This window comes from Anser brachyrhynchus, assembly GCF_964034855.1.
Source record: "Anser brachyrhynchus genome assembly, chromosome: 13".
NCBI lineage: Eukaryota > Metazoa > Chordata > Aves > Anseriformes > Anatidae > Anser > Anser brachyrhynchus.
Window position 1 is genome coordinate 19,793,314 of NC_137708.1, and position 21,622 is coordinate 19,814,935.

General features: G+C 37.1%; 1 protein-coding gene across 1 annotated transcript in view; it reads left to right on the plus strand.

Moving 5' to 3' along the window:
* Positions 1-21,622, plus strand: part of TENM1 (teneurin transmembrane protein 1) — an 854,834-nt gene that overhangs the window by 14,421 nt on the left and 818,791 nt on the right. Inside the window, exon 2 of the mRNA XM_080553265.1 lies at positions 15,661-15,732. The gene's annotated coding sequence lies outside the window, so the exon portion shown is untranslated. The remainder of the gene's footprint in view (positions 1-15,660; positions 15,733-21,622) is intronic.

Sequence of the window (21,622 nt, forward strand, 5' to 3'; positions counted from 1 at the left end):
CCCTTGGCAGCAGGTGTCTTTTCTTAATATTCATTATTCATGTAGCCTCACTGTGCATTTCAATTAATAAATGGAGAGGTACACAAAGCCTCCTCTACTGCATTAAATAGATAAAATGTATTACTAACTTTGAGCTTGTAATGCCATAGCTGGAGCTTGAAAGTTATTTGTCTGCTAGAGCTGGTAGACATATAAGTTGCAAATAAGTTTTATTTTGGTAAATATACAGATGAACTGACTTCTTTATATGTCTTCATATTTTATTGGATTGTAATGTAGTTTCTGATATTGTTCTCAAATAATAGACCTCTTCTTCAAATCTCATATGAATCAGTCAAATGGAAATGTTTCATTTTCTCTCAACAGCATTCAAGTAATGTGTATGGGCCTAATCCTGTTAATGAGAGATTCAGATCTTATGAGGCTGGATCTTGAGGTCCTTAATCTTTGTTCAAGCTAGTTCCCACTGACTTCCGTGCAAAACCTGCAGGAGCCAGGCCTGAGGTAGAACTGAACTCCCAATCCTGTTTCACTGAAAACAGAACAAAGTTTTTTTCATTCATCTCAGAGGGAGTTGAAGCAGGACTAAATTGTTCGCTTAGAATTTTACCCATTAGCATTAATGTAAGATACAGCAACTTGTGATATCCATTATTTAAAAAATAGAGCCAAAACCACTAAGTCATTTCTCAGTGTGAAGTGATGCATTTTAAAGGGGCAGACTCCTTCTGGACCTGAGCTGCTGTAACTCACATGCTGAGAGATCCCGACATGAATAACGATAGCTCAAAGATGAAAGGTTGAAGGATTAAATACCTAAACCATTACCAGAGGAGTTTTATTTATATACTTATATCTCCATTCTATAACAGTCTGATAATGGGTACTAGTGTGTGGGGGGAAAGTGGACCCAAACGTTTAAATATGTTCAGTACTTGGCAATTCCTGATGCCTTTGAGCAAGGGGACACAGGGCGTCTTTCCAAACACAGTGAGGTTTAGAGAACCTTCTTCACGAGACAGATTCTGAGAGCTGCCCAAGTCACTTTGGGTACTGGCCTAGGACCTATTTAGCCTTTTCTCTTAGGAATTTACATGGGAATTTGATAACGTAAGGAGCAGACTTCTTGCACTATCCCAAAGACTTAAATGAGAATAATAGATTAAAAGAGAGCTGGAACAAACTGTGGTATTAGAGTAGGCAAAAGAAGCCATTGTGCTGTTCCATGATAGGTTGATATAAGGTTGTGCTGGAAATTTTTCTCTAGCTGGGTGTTCCTGCTATCTAATGAGAAGTGGCGAGGTTATGTGTTGAGTTAGCTTGGTTTGTTGAACCATATGGACCCTGCTAACAATGCGATTAGTTTTCAACCAGACTGTCCCCTCTCACTGGGCCAGTACCTTATCAATATAAGGGAGGGGCATCAGAGGTGGGGTATGTTGGGCCGTGCTTTTTCTGCTACTTGAAAATTAACATAGTGTTTCCAGTCTGTTAGGTAAATTTTCACTGTTCATTCCCTACGAAAGAGCTAAGCAGAATATACTGCAGTCTTTTAAGTCTCCCCAAACACAAGGTTCTGAATACAGATTCAGTATTCTATTATCTTTCCATGACTGAATTTGTACAGTGCTAGTATGTCCCTGGGTACTCTGCATGAAAGTGCAGAGCAAAAGCACGTTGCATTCACACTCACTATGGATTCAGCGTCTGGCTTGCTCTGCATATGGGAATGAGGCTCTTATCACACAGAATCACAGAATATCACGTTACTCTAACTTGTTACAGCTAGCTTTATTCAGAACATGAGGCCAGTTGTTCAGTTCTGCTGAATTTTCATCAAACAGTCCAGCAGATACAGCCTGCAGGCTGTTTGGTTTCAAACTGGGATGTCCGGGCACAGGCAGAGATATATTCAGGCACCGAACAGGTGAGGATTCAGTGAACCCTTGAAGATGCAATGGCATTATTTTCATGTATACCACCCTGAGTCCTGCTGGCTTATTCCTGTGAGCAAAATTGCCTGTGTTCAAGTGGTTGCAAGATGCGTGTCCTTCAAATGGGATAATTTTCTATGAGAGTATTCAGGTGTGATATGATTAAAGACTACTTTTATGGTTCTCCTAAAAATCTCTATTAGGCAAGGTTAGACTAGCCTATCATTTCTCAACAAAAAATACGAATGCTGAAATGTTAAAATGACTCCCAAAAGCAGCTGGCCCTGGAATACACATATTGCAAGAGGTAATGAAATAATAATAAAAGAAAGACTGTAGTTTAACAATTGTGTATTTTAAGCCAAGCAAAATAGGAATTTCAAGTCATTTTGAGAAAGCTGAAATTCTGTTTATTTTGAAGCTAATTGAAATAGCCCTGAATCTCTTTGTGTGCTAGATGGTGCTGCTTTCAAACCCTGCAACTGCTGCAGCATGGGATATACCTGAGTGCTTGAACTGCTAAGTGAACTTCCCAGACACGAGGCAAGCTTGTGTTGGAATTAATAAAAGCAATTAGATTCCTATGGAAATTTCCATTGCATTAAAACAATGCTGATTTTCAGTTCTGATTTTGAGACTGCTGAACACCACTGCTAGCTGAAGTCACCGTGGTATACATACCTTTTACTACTGAGCCACATTGCAATCTGATTGTTTTTAACACATTTTGTTTGCATGATGTGATTGCCTCAAGTTCAGCCAGACTGCTATTTTTTTCCTACTCAGAACAAGTTACAGGCAACAATTAGAACTTAGTGACACTCATTGCACGAGTTCACTTTGCTCAGTTATAACCAAGGGATTGTAAAGTTTGTGGTATTCTCCATGTGTGGGATTAAGATTTCCGTGGAAGCAGTTGCAAGACAGTTCAGTAAGGTGTGATACAGAGAGTTAGTACATTTTATAATAAAATTCTGCTTATAATAGTTTTCATTATCTTTTCTTTTAAAATGTTAATGATATTTTTAAAATGTATCTTCTAAATGGCTATACAGAAATATTACAAATTTTTAGCCCATTTTTTAATCCATCATTTATTACCAAAACCACAGTTATAAGTTTTCTTGCTGTCTGTCAAATGATAGGGTTTCCACCGTGTTGCAAAATACCCAAGCAATTGTTGTTGAATCACATGATGGTTTGAATTACTACATTCTGTATCAGGTATGGTGTTCAGCTTTGAGGAGACTACTGAACAGAAATGCAGTGGTTCGGGTGTTGAATTTTTATGATTCAGAAAAAAAAATTCAGAGCTATCTATAAGTATAGAAAGTCATGTACATCTACTCATACTTGAGCAAGAGCAGAATCTGTTGAGCTGGAATACAATTGGCATCTTTGATCTTATAAATTTTTTGCATCTGATAAAAGAGAGGCCAGGGGTGGGCCTGGTAAAAGTACTAATTTCATGATTGTATTTGTGGTGATGCAGGGGAAGTTAGAGCATAAATAGATATGAGTGCGATGTTCCTTAGCATTGCCATTTTGGTGATTAGAGGAGTTTAAGAATCTTTTATGTATTTTCTGTTTTGTATTTTTTTAACTAACGTTTTATTTTAAAACTTTTTTTTTTAAATATTGTTTTATAAGCTTTCTAGTAGGCTTTAAAAATACATGTTTTCATTATCTACAGATGGTTTCCATAAATGGAAGAGTTGAAGCAACAAAGTAAACTGCTAAACCTTATTCATAGCACTGTGGGGAAAAAAAAAATTAGCTTTAGGTTAGAAGACAGAATAAGTAATTAGTTTGTGGAGTCATGATTTTGGAGAACAAATTACTGTGGAGAGTGTGTTTGCAACCATTCAGTTCAGGAAGACACAGCTTATATATTGTGTCTGTGAAACCTAGGAAATAAATGCGCTGCTTTAGGTATCTCAAAACATGCAGAGAGCTCAATGACCCATAGTCAGCACAGATATCATCTGTCGGCAGTGAAGTCCTGCTTTCAAAGGCACAGTACAAGTCTAGTTAAGAACTTAGCTTTGCATCAGGGTTGTGTAGGGGCATGTGTAGAGAATTTTATTGGAGCTCATTGCTGGTGGAGCACAGTCTTTTGTAAGGAATCTCTTGATCAGGGTTAACAATTTCTACTGCTCTAGCAAAGCAAACAAAAATAGCACTTAACCTTCAGCTGAAAAATTAGGAAGCGTCTGATGTAACTCATTTCATTTTGAATGAGTATTAAAATTGAAGTTAGGTTTTTATAAAGGGTCTTTTATGAACTATTGTTTATCAGCAATAAAATGTGAACTAAAGGACAAAAAGAGTAAAAAAAGATTTTAACATGTAGAATTTTTGCTAGTCCATGCTACCTAATTAGATGAGCTAATGTTATGATAAATCTAATCCAGAGCACAGGCTGGGCTGGCTTTGTTGAACTCTAGATGGCTGGCATTTGGTTAGTCAGAATGCTTCCTTTTTCACTCATTTGAAAATCAAGCTCTTTAGTTTAGCCTTTACTTAAAATCATTAGTTTATATTTTACGTTTTTCACAAGCATTCTTTTTGAGGGAACGAGGAGCTATTTTCTTCTACCTCCAGACAGAGTTCCTTTGATAGCCACCTCTCAATTTAGTCTTTAAAAATGATATTGATTTTGTCTGTGTGCCAGGTTTCTTGCCAGTTATCACTTCAGATACTGATGTCCCTTGGTAGAGAACATGCAGTAATGTCAGGGACAGGAAGAGGCAGAGGCGGCAGCAACAAAGGCATCCTGAAACGAAGGGTTCCTTTGATAGGACAAGCTAAATACCTGGAACAAAAGTCTAACATCTCTTCTCTTTATTTTTAACAAGTCCCTTGGTAAATAAGGGGGAAGCTTAAGAGAGGGATCTCCAAGTGTCAGCTTGTCTGAAATAGCATCCTGAACAGTTCTTCGCATTTTAAAAATAAAATAGTCCCTATAGGGTAAGTAAAAGAAAGCTCTCCATCACCAGTCATTTGCCCTCTGGCAAGTAAAGAGCTAACCCATGCAAAGATAGGCATACATTATATAGTGTCTGTGTCAATGTAACCCGTTAATGGCAGAGTGCGGCAGTAACCTGTCAATGAAGTAGGATAATCCCTAAGAACTGAGTCTTCAGGCTTTAGCTGTAAGCTATGCATTTGTTTCCTGATATGCAGACTCTTTGCTTTGTCCTTTGTAAGGGTGGCTGTGGTGTGATCAGTTTAGAGAGAGACTGTAAGAAAGGACTAGAAAAAAAGGTTGTGGTAATATGGGGGTTAAGGATGATAAAATGTTACACCAGTATCTCCCCTGGTGACGAAGGACACAAGAGGACATCCAATTCTTTGAAAACTTTTCTGTGACCAGAGATGAATGAATCCAAATAAAAGAGCAGCAAAAATAGTAGGGATCAATTGTAGCTTATGCAGATTAACTTTTTAAACTTTAAGCTTACTTTTAACTGGTCCATCCTGGCCCTTCATCTGGTTCCCTGCACTGCTGCAGCACCCACACACTGCAGTGGCTCAGCTAGAGCCTGACAGAAAATAGGAGCTTTTTGGACATGCATCACTTCCGCGGTGTATTGTCCAAACATAAGCAGGGCTAACTCAGTTCTGTTCACTTAAATGCGTTCAAAGTCCTGTTTTCAAAATGGATTTAGTCTCCTACAGCCATTAACTTTAAATAAGACTCATTTCCCCAAGTATAAATGCCGCCTTTGTTGGTTAAACTTTCACTCTTAAGTCATTTGAAATATTTAGTCCTAGTGTCTGGACATTTAGCAATACTGTTGTATGTTTTAGCAGGAGAAACTAAAATTAAAATTTGCAGACTTCTTTTTACACTGTGCTCCTCCTCATGTGCTACCAGGGGTTTATAGAAATTGCCTTCATAATAATCTACCTTTGCACCTTAATCCGAAGTATAAGAATGTAGACAAGAATCCAGACAATTAGCCCCTTTGTGGATTTTCTGATGGTTACACAGCCATAAAAAATCCGGATGAGACAATCATATAATATTAAATAGACTCCGTATCTGGTACGGGCAGTCAGAAGGTAATGACTTTCTTTGAAGTGTCCAGTTTGAAGTGGGCTTTCATACTTAATGTGTCATGTCATTTATTAAGGTGATAAATTTGATGTTGGTAATTGGCTAAGTCCTGCTTGAAGTTCTGTGCTGTTTTAAGGTATCAGCCAAGAGTTAAATAGCTGTGATGCTTTCCTCTTTCACTGTACATGACCTTACATTCAAGAATATTAGCCAGGCCACATCTAAAACTTTTCTACAATCATGTCTTATGCTGTGACTATTCTCTTTGCTACAGAAAGAATTAATAATCCAAAATGCCATGTGTATTTAGTATATTGAGCTTGACTTAATACTCATCTTCACATTGGGGTTGTTTTCATTTCTAATAGAGAAGTAGTCCCCAGTCTAGTAAACGCCTGAATACATGCTTAAATGTGTTTGTGGTTTGTTTTGTTTTGTTTTTCTCTCCAGCTGGCTTTAGTGAGGCTGCTTTTATGTTGTAGCTCCATAAAGTATATCTCAAGCTACCTCTGTTGTGCAGAGCCCTCAGTGATTTCACAGTGTGTTGTGTTTAAACTGATTCCAGGTATCTTGAATTGTACATGGTGAATCTTCTGTGAGAAACACGCATCAATAAAACTCTACAAAATTAAAATATGGGCATAGAGGTATGCTAATATGGTATATGTTGTTTTTACCCAAATACTATTCTTTAGCTTCAGTGCTGTTAGTCTAGCACATCTGGTACCTTGCACTAGATTTAAAACTGAGCATCTCTGCCATTTATGTTGGAAAGTAAGGAGAATAGGACAGGAGAAGGATGTGTTTGTGCATTTATATTGCTAATGATTAAAATCACAGACTGCTTCAACACTTTCTGCTCCTTAGAGATCTTTCTGTGCGTGATTTTTTTCAGGTGTTTTTGCAGCAATGATCAGATGGGTAAACACCGAGCAAAGATGGCAAGCAAAATATGATGCATCTTTCCTAGTGAGATGATAGAAAGAAAAGAAGCAAGTCGTAGTAGAGTGGGTCCATCTAATCTAGCTCTCCAGAGCTAGACAGTTACCCAGCTTGGGCACTCAGAGAGGAGAGCATAATTAGGGCCTGCTGCTTGAGAAATAGCATGGAAATAGGAAGCAGTGGAAACACTGTAGTAGAAAGTAGGGTCTCTAAATGAAGAAACACTCAGCACTGGCACTTAAACATGGCAATTCAGTAGTCCACAGTCACCTATGCCACCATGTATTTACTGGGCCTAAATTTACCAGGCACCTCTGTTTTGGCCTGGAAGGTTCTGAGGTGTTGTGTTGTGCATGCAACGGCACCAGCCCGGCTCTCAGCAATTTAGTCTTTGAATCTTGTCATCTGGAGGAGAGACACAATGACGTTGGCGGTTCCAGTTCCTGCTCCCAAAGTTGTTTTTGGGTCGCACATCAATGAATTAAGAGAGGAGGGACAACAACATGAGGTGGCCTCTTTCTACTGAGTAGTGGGTGGTTCTTCCTGTTTGTTTCCCATCCGTGTTGAGCCTGGGATTCCTCTGGATCGTGTGTTAGAACCTTAATAGGGGTTGTAAAGGGTGTGTGGTTACCTGCAGCTGCAGATAACACCATGGTCCAATGGTCAGGATATTCTTGGGAAAGCTAAGAGATAATGGTTTGAATCCCCTTGGGCTATGAGGAAGGATTTGATTTAAGCTCTGTAACTTCTTTTGTGAATACTCCAGTTTTAGACTGTGGTGGAAACTGCGTGTCATCACTGTAGTTCCATGGAGCCTGGGGGAAGGATCCTGAGTTCTGAAGATGGGTGAGCACATGCATGCCCTAGTGTGCTTCAGGGCTGCTCTGTTCTCAACATACAGGGATTTCCATGCCTCCTTTCTGAGAACAGGGGATCTGACCCTAGTCCTGTGGTCGATAAACTGACATCTGTGCTGGAGACTGAGAGGTTTCATGTTGTTGTTGTAGCTCTTTTTTTTTGTTGTTTTTGTTTTTACTTTTTCAAAAGTTAGTAAGAAGGCCTTGTAGCAGAGAAGTGTGGATCAAAGACACTGGTCTTTTCAAAAGAAAGTTTGGCTAATGTTTTTATAAACTCATTAAAGGGATGAAATTTAAAATCAGGAGAACGTGCTTGACAGAAGGGCTCTGTTGTTAAAAAGAGTTTCATTTTTGTGAGGCTGAGCAGAAGTTTTAAGCAAGAGAAGATTCTTAGAGGAAGCTGAAAGCTGCAGGGATGATTATCATCTCACTGGGGCTTCATGCAGATGACAATTATGGGAAGACATCTGTTAAAAGCATGCACGAGAGACCCTTGTGAGCAAGGGACAGAAGCTTCTGCACTAGGCAGGTATGGAAGCAACACTGACTAAAATAAATAACAGGACAGATGTGCCTGAGAGAACACCATGAGAAATTATTTTTTATCTGTCAAGTCATAGTGGATATGTTCTAGAAATTCTGGTAAAAGTTAACTATGTAAAACAGGCAAGTAAGTCACTTCAACAGCAGCTTGAGTTTAACTCTGATTTCTCCAGAAAGAAGTAACTGACCTGCAAACTAGGATTTAGTCACCTTGATGGGTGAAGCTGTGTAAGGCACAGATCAAATCAAAGTTGTCAATGCCTGTTGTAGTGTGGGTGTGCAAGCAAGGAAGGTAGGGAAAATAGTTTCAAGTGTAGATTAGGGGGAAAGAAAGGAACCAGAAATGAGCATTAGTACCAGATAAAAGGGACGTGAGTTGCTATGCAGAGAAAACCAAGTGAGATCCACTTGCCTCTACTTAAGTCACAGTAGGCCCAGCTGGCCTCCAGCTCCTTCACCAGAAGGGCACTGATCCCCTGGATGATCTGGCTTTCGCCTCTCTTAGTGTATGCAAGTCAGGGACTTTGCATCTGGCTTCTCTTATCTCAGCGTGTGGCCAAGCAGCAGCTGGAACTGATCCTATATTTTGGTCAATGCTCATTTCTATGTAGGTAGAGTCAGGATCCTATTTCTTGTGTCTGTCAGTATTTACAGTGGCGAGACACAGTAACTAAGTTTCTGCTGCCTACCATCTTAAGGTGTTGCCATAACACTGTATGCATATTTCAATTTGGGGAATCTTATCTAAGGAATCCTTTTGCTGAATTTCATTCACCTCTTTTTGAAACTGCATTTGACCTGTAATATAAAATATTGAACGGTCATTCTCATAGGAGGAAAGAAAATGGCAGAGAAGCTCCAGAGTTCAGATTAAAATAAACAGCGTCCTTATCACTTGCACTGCTTTTATCCAATCACCTTCTTAGCATTTTGTATCTTGTGGTTGGAGTTGCATCTGTTTTGTTTTGTTTTCTTGTTTTAATAGAAAGCCTGAATGGAGAAGGTAGCTATACTTTGTTGTTGTTGTTATTTAACCTGGCAATCAAAGGTGTTTAATGCACGTTATGTGATAAATATGTGACAAGTAAGAATGGTAATCATGCATTGTTATTTTTTCCTGCTCATTTTCAAATTAATACAGTACTCTAAGTCAGCACTGTCAGCTCTTATTCTGGAATCACTGGTTTCTACAGTGCATTTCTTTAACCATTTCACAAGCTTAGTTTGCTGTGTTTAAGTGAAAATTAACACATGGGACTCCCATAAATACTAAAAGAAATGATGCACCCAGACTGTATTGTCTGAATCCAAATGTTAGAGAAATTATAGCATATGGGGATCCAGAGTTTGTTTGAGCCATTGTTGACCCAATAATTCACAAAGTGAATGTTAATGAAGTGCTTATTTATTTATGTATTTTTATTGAAGAAAGGCTAGCAGGAGAAGTGGCAGCATGGGCTACTCTTGTAAAGATTAGATCCGTAAATTATGCAAGTTAAAGATTTAAAATATCTGAAAATATGAAGAATGAATACACAGATTTTCTAATTATTATTTTAGATGAAAGAATAAATAACATATTGTGTAGAAGGAGATGAAGCAACAGTGATAGATGAGTTCAGGAGCCATGGTACAGCACGCTCACTGTGACCAGTGGCAGCTGTTGTTTGGTACACTTCTTTACCATGCCAAAAAGGGACATCAGCTGTTTTTAGGAAGTCCTCTGAGCCCGTGACTCATGAGATTCAATCTGTAATAACTTTTCCAAATTGCCACAATGAATATTTGACTTGTTGAACTCAGAGTATATGGCAGTCATATTCTAGAAAGAGGGAGAATTATGTTATAGTGTGCAAGGATTCATAGGGATTCAATATACCACACTGCAAGAGACAGTCACCACTGAAATGTGTGCTGCTTTATTGGTCTTCTCTGTGATGTCTTTCATTGTGTACACTTGGTGTGGTGATTTTCCAGAAGGGTTTTAGTGCATTGGGTTTTAGCTGCATGCCTGTGCTCTGTGCCCTTGAACATACACTTACATTTTTATTGTTTGACTGCTTAACTCTTTTTCACACGCACACACACAAGTAGTAGATAAAGCCTTGATACATTTTATCTTCTGTATAACTACCTAAAAATATTCGTTAGGCTTCATGTCGCTGTTATTTTGGAGTTTAATAATTGATCATCTGTATATTCTCCTCCCCACCCTTACCCCACCAAGGCAGTAAAGCCAGTGATTTGTTAGCACTGAAAGTTTGAGAGCCTCTGAAGGATATTTCAGTGAAATTATGAAATATCTGTTCTCTAATAACAGATTAATTCTCTTTGGGAGGTGTGTGGAGAAGATTCTCTTTAATGGTAGAATTTCTCAGGTGAGCTCAATAGCCTCCCTTCATCATTTTAAATCTTTGCACATCATTGTACGTACAGCGCTTCAACAAACAATTCAGTTGTTCCTCACGTCACTCACAACTTCCCATCTGCTTGTTTTGCCCTTTGAGTCTTCTGGCTTTGGTTTTAAAGTGGAGAGAAGGTAGATACTTCAATGGAAGTTTTTAAATCCCAAGAGTGAAAAAATTTTGCTTTGATTTGCATTCCTGCATATCTTCTGTAGGGAATATGTACTGGACATGGAGAGCTAACCTCTTCAACAGTATGCCAATCAACTCAGAGTTTACTCTCCCTTTGTCTTGTCCAACAACATTACTATTTTATGTCCTATTCCATTTCACTAACAACATATTATTCTTCAATGAGTTCAGCTTTGTTTTAACTCTTTCCAGATGTCACTTCTTCTATCTCATCTTTTCTGTGTTTGTGACAACTGCAATCCAGAGAAACTTTCAAAGAGGTTTTTAACTACATTTCTTTGTTGTTCTGCAGCCACTACAGCATGAGCTCGCTGGTCCCTTAGACAGCACAAGAATGTTATGTTCTTGTAGGGCAGCATTTTGAAGTCTTAGTCTTGTTAGAAAGGAAAAGGTGTTACTGTGTTTTTAAATGAAGAAATAACATGTCAGCATGTTTAGTTTAATTCCCTGTTGGTTTGATAGCAGTGGAATGATCCACTCTTGCACTTGCCATCAGCAAATCCATAGAGTTGCTTATTAAGAGATTTACAGGTAGGGGTAACATCTTTAATTAGACTAAGTATAGTTGGGAAAAAAAGCAGATAAGCTCTCAGGCACAGAAGTAGTTCTTCAGGTCTGAAACAGAAGCAGCAAACTTCAAAGCAAAATTCAGGTTGGAAGCAACTGCTCTGACTTAATTAAAGAATGACCTACAAAATACTTTTGCAAGTCTAGAAACTCCAATTCATAACATAGTAGATACCAAAAGCTATAGACTCACTGGAGGTGCTATTTTGCTGGCCCATTACCTGCACCCCCTGCCTGCCCCCACCGGCTATGGAGGTCACCTTGCTCCACCAGGTATAAATTATCTCTAGCTCTTGCCCCTGAAAGGCAATCGCCTCTCCTCCCTGCTGAGTCTCTTTGACTCCCCAGGTACACCTTCCTCTTCTCCTGCATAGTCTAATACATATTTAATGATATTCTGAGTAATTGTTCTCAATATCTTAATTACAGTTTGCTTTATACTTTTCTCCTTTTGTTTCAGACCTTAACTAGGACTTGTGTGCCAAAAAACTTGTCTGCTTTTTCCAAACCTATTGGTCTCATAAAAAGTATTACCTTGATCTATAAAGCCTAGTTGTGACTGTATTTTTGGACCATATACCTATAATGACTTTGGAGACTTAATCCCTTCCTCCCCCCATAACAGATTAAGAAAATATAAGGTTATTTTTTTTAGAATTAGTTGCATTATTTTGTGCTCCTTCTTTCTTCATTTGGTAAAGTGGTGTACAATCATAAACATTACTGTACATGTTAAATGTTCCTGCACTTTAATGTAATATGAACAACTGTCTGATGAAACAGTTGTTTAATTTCTTTATAAAATACAAATCAAAACACTTTTCAAGGGTAAAATAAGCATTTGTTTTATCATATTACTGCATAAATCTATATACCTACAAATTACGTACTATAATTTGAGGACTTCTTTTCTGTGATATTCAGTTTCTTTCTGTCAGAAAGCGATGGAAAAAGAATCATAATCATATTCGTTGTGATGAGACATCTGACAGCCCTGTGCATCTACAAGTAGTTTTCAGAATCCTGAAATATTATCTATCTATTTATTTATTTATTGTACAAACTGTTTTGATATGGGGTACAGACAGAACTCCTGATTAGTGTAACTAAGCCATGGTGAAAGCCCATGCTGCACAAGTGGATGTAGCAGGAAAACCGGTGGGCACATTATCTCATTTGGAAGAGTATATTGATTTGAAATTACATGAGTCAAATTAAGGTCTTATTTCTAATAGGAACGTGATGTGAAGGTGCCTGTCATGTTATGAACATGAAAATATTTCAGATTAGAGAACAAGAAACCTTCCTAAGGGCTGCAAGAAATGTAAGGCTTTTTATTTTAATGCCTTTTTTTATATATATACCTGAAAATCCCCACTTAAAGATAAGTATAACAGTTTTCCTAAACTGTTTACCAGCAATAGCTGGAAAACAATAGTGTGAATTTAGTGTGATTTTTTGACAGTGTTATTAACTAACTTTCAAAGAGCAGCTCCATTAACCTATTTAGAGTGAGACTCTAAAACATTCATCCCAAGTGCAGGTGGTTCCATTTTTCAGTATCAGTCATGTAAATGATCCAATAGCTACACTTATTGCGAAGAAAATTTACCATCAAATCTTGAGATATTATGTATCAGGCTACAATTTGTTCTTGTAAAAGAACCTGATGTTTTCTCAGATTACTTTGTTCTGGCTCATGCCTCCTCTACCAAAATCACTGTTTCATATTCTAAGTGAATCAACTAAAGTTAATGCTATTGTGGGAAAGAGGTATGTGGAATAGTCCATCTGGCAGTGAGCTGAAGTGGTAAGTCTCTCCTCACATTTTCTCACCACTAAGCTTTGATAAGAATAGTTATGGAAAAAAAATATATACTACCAAATACTTGAAACATCTATGTATATCCTCAAGTTTTCAGAGAAAACAGAAGTTAGAATAAGATTTAAAAAAAAAAAAGTGATTTTTCACATAATTTAATTGAAGTTTTGTATATTATGATCTGCAGCATACTGCAAAATAGAAAAATATATATAATAATGTGCATAAATTTATGTATTCTACTGTGAAGGTACAAGCTTACTTGTGTACATCAGGGCAAGTGTTTCTGTAGATTACTTGTACAGTGAAAATATGTGAAGTTCATCAGCGGTCACTAAAAATTTTTTTTTTAAAGTAGAAATAAATAATGAATTAAAAAAAAAAAAGTCTGGATGATCTTTAAAACCTCTGATACAACATACATGAAGTCCAGCCTCTCTCTCCTCTCCCTCAAGCTCCCTGAGAGGTACTTTCTGACACAATATTTTTACCAAGGTAGAAAAAAAAAAATCTGTTAATAATGAATGCCTCCGTACTTTCAAATACCTACAGGAATATTTCTCTGTAATTCGTTGTCAAAAGTAATAACTGTCTAAGAATCAGGAGAGAAGAAAATAGCTTGTGGTACTGTGAAAGTTTTGATGCTTGCTTGCTTCTCTAATCATGATTCAGTGCCTAAGGTCCACCATAAAAATACTTTCTCTGACCGATTCCTAAAGGGGGAAATCAATTGGTTTAAGGTTTTTATGAAATTCATTTGCTTAACTGAAACCTAAACACAATGGTAATTCAAACAGAGCTATTTAGCTTGCAGGGTTTTTGTTTGTTTGTTTGCTTTTGCGGGGGGGTTATTTTTTTGAAAAGTCCTGTGTCCTAGAATTGTTACCAGGTACAGGAAATATAAAACAGCGTGTTTTGTATGCTAGTAATAACGTGTAGCCTATTCTTTTGAAAGAAAGCATAAATAATTTCTAAAATACTGCCTTAAAGCTAATATATTGGTACTGAGCCAAGGGACTTCTTGAAATAAATATGCAGTATTCTATACTTGTATCTATTATTTTTTGAAGGCATTAGGGTGTCATTTTTAGGCTATTGATTACATGCTGGATGAGTTATATTATTTTTTTTTTCTCTGCTTGTAACCCAAAGCTTCTGTCAAGCTGAGCTGCTGAGCTGAGCTGTTCTTTGATTTATATTTCTTGTCAATAAAATGACCAGGGTAGCTATCTCATGGATTTGGGAGGCCTCACTTTTAATTTCTGTAAAATAAAATTAACCGATGGGTATTCATAGGGAAATGCAACTTTTTTATTTGTGTGCATTTCTGCATATACTTTGTATGCCATGTTGTTTGTGAAATTCAACCTCTTGACTTACTGACTCCTGTAAAATTTTGGATTTCAGTTTGCATGCATTATCTAAATACATGGTAAAATGCTACAGAGGCTGAGAGTTTCTCAGATAGTATAGAAACTAGCATGCAGGCATTACTGGCAGGGTCCTCAGATTTGGCTGGCCATACAGCTGTGGAATATAGAAAAGACAGACTTTCCACCAGCATCACTTACTGCTAATGGGACTATGTGGGGCTTCCCAGCACACCCGTAAGTAGTTCTTCAGTTGTCATTATTTCTCCACGTGTATGCATGGACATTTTGTTGGCATCCTTTCTTTCCATACTGCATGGAAAGACTTTCTGCTGAATTCTGTGGGATGACGAGTCTAAGGGAATGTTGATTGCAGTATTATGACTTCCTTCCGAAGCAGGATCATGCTGTCCCACCACCCTGACCATGTGTATGTTTATTTGTTAAGAGGAAATATGTGGCAAGGGCTCAAGATATATGTTTTGCTTGAGAACATTTAATAAAATGTTTTGTCTTCAGTATTACGTAAGTAATTAAAATTCAGCTAGTTTTGAAATTGGTAGGCTGGTCATGATACTAGTTTAGGTATCTTTGTATTAATAGGCTAAGTAAATAACTGGAGCACATAAATCATCAAGAGCCCAAAGAAATCCAAATGTGGAGTTCAGAGGTAAATTTTTGGGTATCATTTAATATTAATGGGAAATCTACCCTAGCAAATTTAATCTAAAGGTCAGTCGAATCAGACAGTTAAATAGAAAGACAGTCCAGCTTTAGACCTGCCTTTCCTGAATTATAAAAGGTGTCATTTATGTAGGACGTGTTCTAGAATGTTTGAAATTCCGCTGACAACTCTGTCCTTTTTTGAATACGTGCCTATTAATGAAGAAGCTTGAAAAATATCTCACTGGTTAATGAAGTCCAGTGTATTGACTTAATCTGAGTTTAGTTTTCTTCTCTTGCAGCATATCTCCTCTAGCCAGAAGCCTCCCTCCATAGGCTGAGTGATTCTAGTTTCCCTTGTCAGTCACCACAATGTGAGTACCCTTTTTTGAGTCTCAAGGTTTTCTGAAAGGTTGTCCCTGTTCTAGATTTTGAAGGCTTATAAATACTTCTCAGATAATGCAGAGCAAACATTGCCCGATCTCTTCCACTTGTAAGAAAGAATTTAATTTCAGGTGGTTTTATTCTATAAATACCAAAACAAACTACAATTACATGCTTGTCAGCCCACAGTGTGTTTGATCCCATTCTGACCTAGATGTGTACTGGGCAAAAGGGATGTGAAATGCTTCCAGAAGCATACGACTGCATTGAATTTGCATAGGCCAGATAAAATTATCACACAATGCATAAAGTAGTGAAGAACCCAAAGCAGATGGATATATTAGAGATGAAGAAGAAATGGAGTTTATTCAAGGATACTTGAAAGCTTATTGTTGAATTATTTTAGAGCCTTAAGGTGTAAGCAATTACTGGTGGATTTAGGTTGAGGCATAATCCAAATATTTAAGCACTTGTTGCAATATCCAATAAACCCACTTACCAGTCATTCTATGGCTTTTCACTTAAACATTGTCATACCAAATAAAACACAGCTTGTACCTTTTGAGTGATGAGGGTAATTCAGAGAACAGGCATATTGTCTCACTGGGCTTTGTGAAACACTCGGCACACTGAGCTACCCTGAGAAATCAGAGAGGCGTAGTAAGCCTGACCATTCTCTGTGTGTGTGGGAGGACGTTTGAGAGCATTTCTTTATTTCTTTTTTGGTCCTGCTTTTCCTTTCTTTTAAGCATGCTCATTACTGCAAACAGATTTTTTATTTTTTACTTGATGTTGCTTACATTCATTGTTACAACAACACTGAGATAGATACTTGGCTTTTTTTTTTTAATAGTATGTATTTGTGCATGTGAATAGACTACATTTGGACTCTATGTACTTAGCATTATAAAACGTTTCTAATTCATGTATTTCCATGGGATTATAAGAGTAGCACTTCTGAAAAGTTACTTAGTGTAATTTCATAGCTTTGTGTTAGAATGGGCTTTTTGATAGCCTAGAACATTCGCACAAAAATAGAAGTAGACCTACAGCTCAGAGACCTGAGGCAGTTGTCTCATCTCAAACATCACTTCAGTCAAGTCATTCCTCAGTCTGAAATATTCTAATGCCTATAATTTTCCTGTCTTCCTTTTAGGAAATAAGAAGTATTTGTTGCACTAATTCATTATAGGGAGGAGATGTAAACATTTTTAGAACATGGAGAAAAAAAGAGTATTTTGCTCCCATAGAGAATAATACATACTTCAGAAAAGGTGAATGTCTGGCCCGTCAGATATTCTTTAAGATAAAATATTATCTGCTTTGCTCTTCTGGTAGAGTGAAAAATGTTTAGTATAAGTTTTTCAAGGCATGAACACAGTTTGGAATTTGCCTTCCTGTGAATATATCTTTGAAGGGAGCATTTAATAAAAGTGAAATACTTCGTTTCTTCTGAAAGCTTTTCTACTTTTTCTTACTAGTGAAAACGAAACTTTAAAGCTGTAAGTTATCTTTTGCAACTGGATATCTGTAACCAGGCAATCTGAGGAAAAGAGGAAAAAAGAAAAAAAAGAAAGAAAGAGAAAGAGATACCTGATTAAGGATTCTTTTTAAGTTACTGCTGAACTAGTGTTTGGGGTATTGCACGATTTTGGTCGATACCCACTTTGGCAAGAAAAGAAGCTTTTCATTCTCAGCATTTATGGCTTCACCTAGACTGTTCCTAAGTGGGTACTACAGTAATCAGAGGCAGCTTGTTGGAGTTGTTCTTGGATAATAATTTCAGCGTGTGCTTCAATATTTCATTTTGTTCTGATTTATGATGACTTTGTTTACCTGGGCAATTTCAATAATTTGGGGGTTGTTTTTAATGACTCTCTTGTTTTTAATGACTCTTACAGTTAAACAGAATTCATAACAGAGAATAGAGAGGGAAGCCTTTGTTTGTACTTGATCATATCTATCCATTAGTTACTCACACTAAAATGTCGATCCAACATTTAAGTGAAAAATAGGCTCTAGCAAGGTGTGTTTTATGCATTCCACTCTTATATTTTGCAATGCTCCAACTTATAGAAATTGTGATTGTTAATTTACTGTTATTTTAATAGTATGGGCCTATAGTTGGATAATGTAAGTGGGAAAATGTCAAATTAATTATTTGTCTATTTGCTGCTTGAAATTGTTCTCTGGTAACATCTCAGCATTGATAAGCTTAATCATCTACAGTTAATATAGGTTTAATTTTCTGTCTTTATTTACATTAATCTACTGTAATTTTTGTACTACTCACATTCCATGTTTTTTCCCCCACACCTAGCAAATACGTTTCCATTGCCAAGTGATTCTTGCCCCATGACTGGGGCAATATAAAGATGAAGTATAATTAAAAGACATTAAATAGGGTTTTTTTTTTTTTTTTTTTCCTCAGAGGTCACCTCATCTTTCATTATAAAATGGTTTCCTATCTCATATTATCAAAAACGTTGAATAATACTATAGTGTGAACTAATATAGCACTGATTCCATCTTTTTAGAGGTATTTCAGGTACTTGCTTGTTTCTAACCCCAGAATCCTATCTTGTATTTGCAAATATAGAGTATTGTGTTTTATCATCAAATGGTTCTTGAACACTTAATAAGTTATATTTAATACTTAATCTAACTACTGTGTATTTTTTGAAGTATATGACATCTTATTCCACATTTTTGATCCCTGCAAGGTTCGTCTTGCATCCCTCTTGTTTCTGAGCAGTCACATGCACTATTAGTAGCTTGTGGAATACACGAGTATTGGCCGTCATGAGTGAGCCTGAGATGAAATTGTTTCTCTGTTGAAATCAGTAAGAGTTATGTCATTGTATTCACTGGGTCTTAGAATTTCATCTAATGTGCTGCAAGAGTTTGTTCTTGAAGAAAACATTAAGGAAAAATATGTGTTTTGAGCTTCCCTGGGTTTGTTTCATAAGGCAGAGTTTTGCGGGTGTTTTCATCGTTCCTGAACATTCATAAATCAGGAAATACAAAATCATTTTTTTTCTGCTACTGTCATACCAAACTGTGATGAGATTATGATTTTCCCAAGTTTTCTGACATTTCAGTGTATTCACAGTTTCTGAAAACTTCTGCATGGGTGTTATTACATAAGGTACCTGGAGAGTCATTATCATTTCGTGTCTGGCTATATCTATATCAGAAAAACTGGGACCTGCACTTGTCACAGGTGTGCATCGCAGCACTGATAGAAATTATAGTGTAAGAAGGGCTTGAGTCTGAAAACATTTGAAATCAGTACTAATGGAATCACAAGTCATTTCCCTGCTTATAAAATTCTGTATCTTATTGTTAACACTGTTTAAATGCTCACAGTTTTAATTATCTTTACTGGAAACATCCTGCTAATGTGGCTATTTTGTGAGGTTGGATGCAGTTGTCAGCTTCCACTCTTATATTAATTCCAAACATGTTCCATATCAAGAAGTTTTTGGTTTGGAGATAAAAACAAACAAAAAGATTGTACAGTTATTATTTTATTCAAGAAATCAGAATTGCCTTAAGTATAGATGGTTTTTCTTATGTCCCAAAAAAGGGATGATGGTGAATAAAGATATAATTGGTCACAATGAATGAGAGTTCTGTTCTCTATCCTGTATTTGGTACATATGTGGAGAAACAGTAAGATACAGACAATATTAAATCATCTAAAATTTAGTAGGCAATCTGTAATTCTTGCCAGTACAGTTATTATGATATGTATTTATTAACAAAGGAGCAGATTAGCTTTTGGGATTTCCATCCCAGGGAACAGTGGAAGCTTTGGTGTTTATTTTCTTTCAGACCAGTACGGGAATTCAAAATAACAAAAGCTCAGATGGAAATGCCAGCTTTCAAACACTTTTTCTTAAAAATTAAAAAAAAAAAAAAGGAAAAAAAGAAACACTGAATCTGCTTCAAAAATGTTCTACTTAAGTGCCTTTCTGCCAGTGGTTTAATGTTTTATTCACTCTAAATTGCATAATAATTTCATTTTTTAATAACATTTATGATTTTATGTAGTTCAAAACCATATAACTAGATGTTGGCATTCACAAAGCCAGTGGATGAAGAAAAACTTTTTTCATAGACCTATCAGGCACATGCGGTCAGCGGGAGTGCCGCATGTCTGACTGTGCTTGTGTTACCTTGCCATTGTGCTTCCATTTCATGAGCTTACAGGGCACTTCTGCAACTTCCCTCTTTCCCTCTGCTTCAGCTGTGGTTGGTAAACCTTATCTGTGCTACAGGCAGTGCTGTCTACTGGGACCTTGAAAAGAACAGTTCATTAACGACACCTCATTGCTGCCTCTCTCCCTGCCTCTCTGGTCATTCCCCATTGAGTACACCTGTGTGCACCTGCCCGTTTTACGTGACCCCACTTTGTAGGGGGCTGAGAAAGATATGCTGAGGGTTTTTCATTCCTGACCTCATTCATTATAACGCTGACTGAATCAAACCTCAATATACCTTCTCATCAGTCTTGCTGGAGGAAAGGGGAAAAAGCCCAAACTGAAAATGGTGGAGCTGGTGTGAGATGCACAGTACCCAAACAGTGGCATTGTTTGGCTTGCTAATGTTTATACTGACAGGTCGATGCTTGTATATGTTTATGTATATATAACATTATATATATATATATATATAAGAAATTTCCTATTGGATAATATTTCAGAGGGTTTTTTTTTGAGTTAGAAGGAAATTCTTACTGATTTTCTGTTCTCTAACACTTGGCTAATCAAACCCATTTGAAGAACCTCCTTAATCCACCTCCTGAATGTGCTCCCCACCAGGTGAGTGTGCACCATCCCCAGTGCTCTGGCGCAGCCTCTCAGCTGCTGAGGACCCCCCTGCCCCCAGGAGCACATCCCCAGGGGGAGAAGCCCTCTTGAGCTTTTTCTCCATCTCATTCCCCAGGGTTCCCCTTCCAGGTGAAGGCAAGTACAAGTACGTTAGGCAAAACGTGTTGTCGTGTACTGGTGAGGAGAAAGGATTTTCAGTGATGTTGCTTTTTACTGATAACCACAAGAAGTCTAAAACAGGTTGCAAATTAATGTGGGGTGGGTCTCTTTCTCTGCAATTTTGTACCTGTTTCTTTAACCCTATATGTAGTTTAGAAATATTTGAAAGGTAGTATGTGGAACGGTCCTGAGAGCAATCCTATTAGAAAGGAAAGTTTCTTCAACATAAATTTTGAAACTCCCCTTACAATATTCAGACTTTTCAGTTATTAAAAATCCACCCCCCCCCCCAAAAAAAAAAAAAAAAAAAAAAAAAAAAAAAAACTTGGAACTCTGGGGTGCTTTCAGCTGGGCATTGAACAGCCACTGCTAGTGCCGTAGTTATATTAGGATTACATCTTCTGTAATCCAAAGAAAATATGCTTATATTGGAACTAGTGCTAAAGTTCCTATGTATCTAAATCAAGACAGGATTTTACCTATTTTGTTTAAAGAAAATCAGCTTTAAATAATCTAGCACCTTTAGTTTAGCATTATGTCTCACAACTGACAGTTACTGGTAATTAATCCATTGGTAGTTTTCTAGATCAGATACCCTGTGAAATGCCATTTTATGCAGATGTGGTTGAAGCAGGTCAAATTGCTTCACTTAGTCTTGTTTTCTTCATGTATTTCAGCAACTAGTACATATTGACAGACTTAATTGCGATTCCTTCAAAAGCTAGAGGCTACTTATTTTGCCAAAGACTTCCCATATAAACATGACATTAATAATGTGTATTTTAATTAAGTTGCAGATAGCTTTTTAGCAGGCTATTTGCTGAAACTTGACAAGAAGAAAACAATAATGGTTGAGCTGACAGAAACAGAATTTGTGAAAAGAATG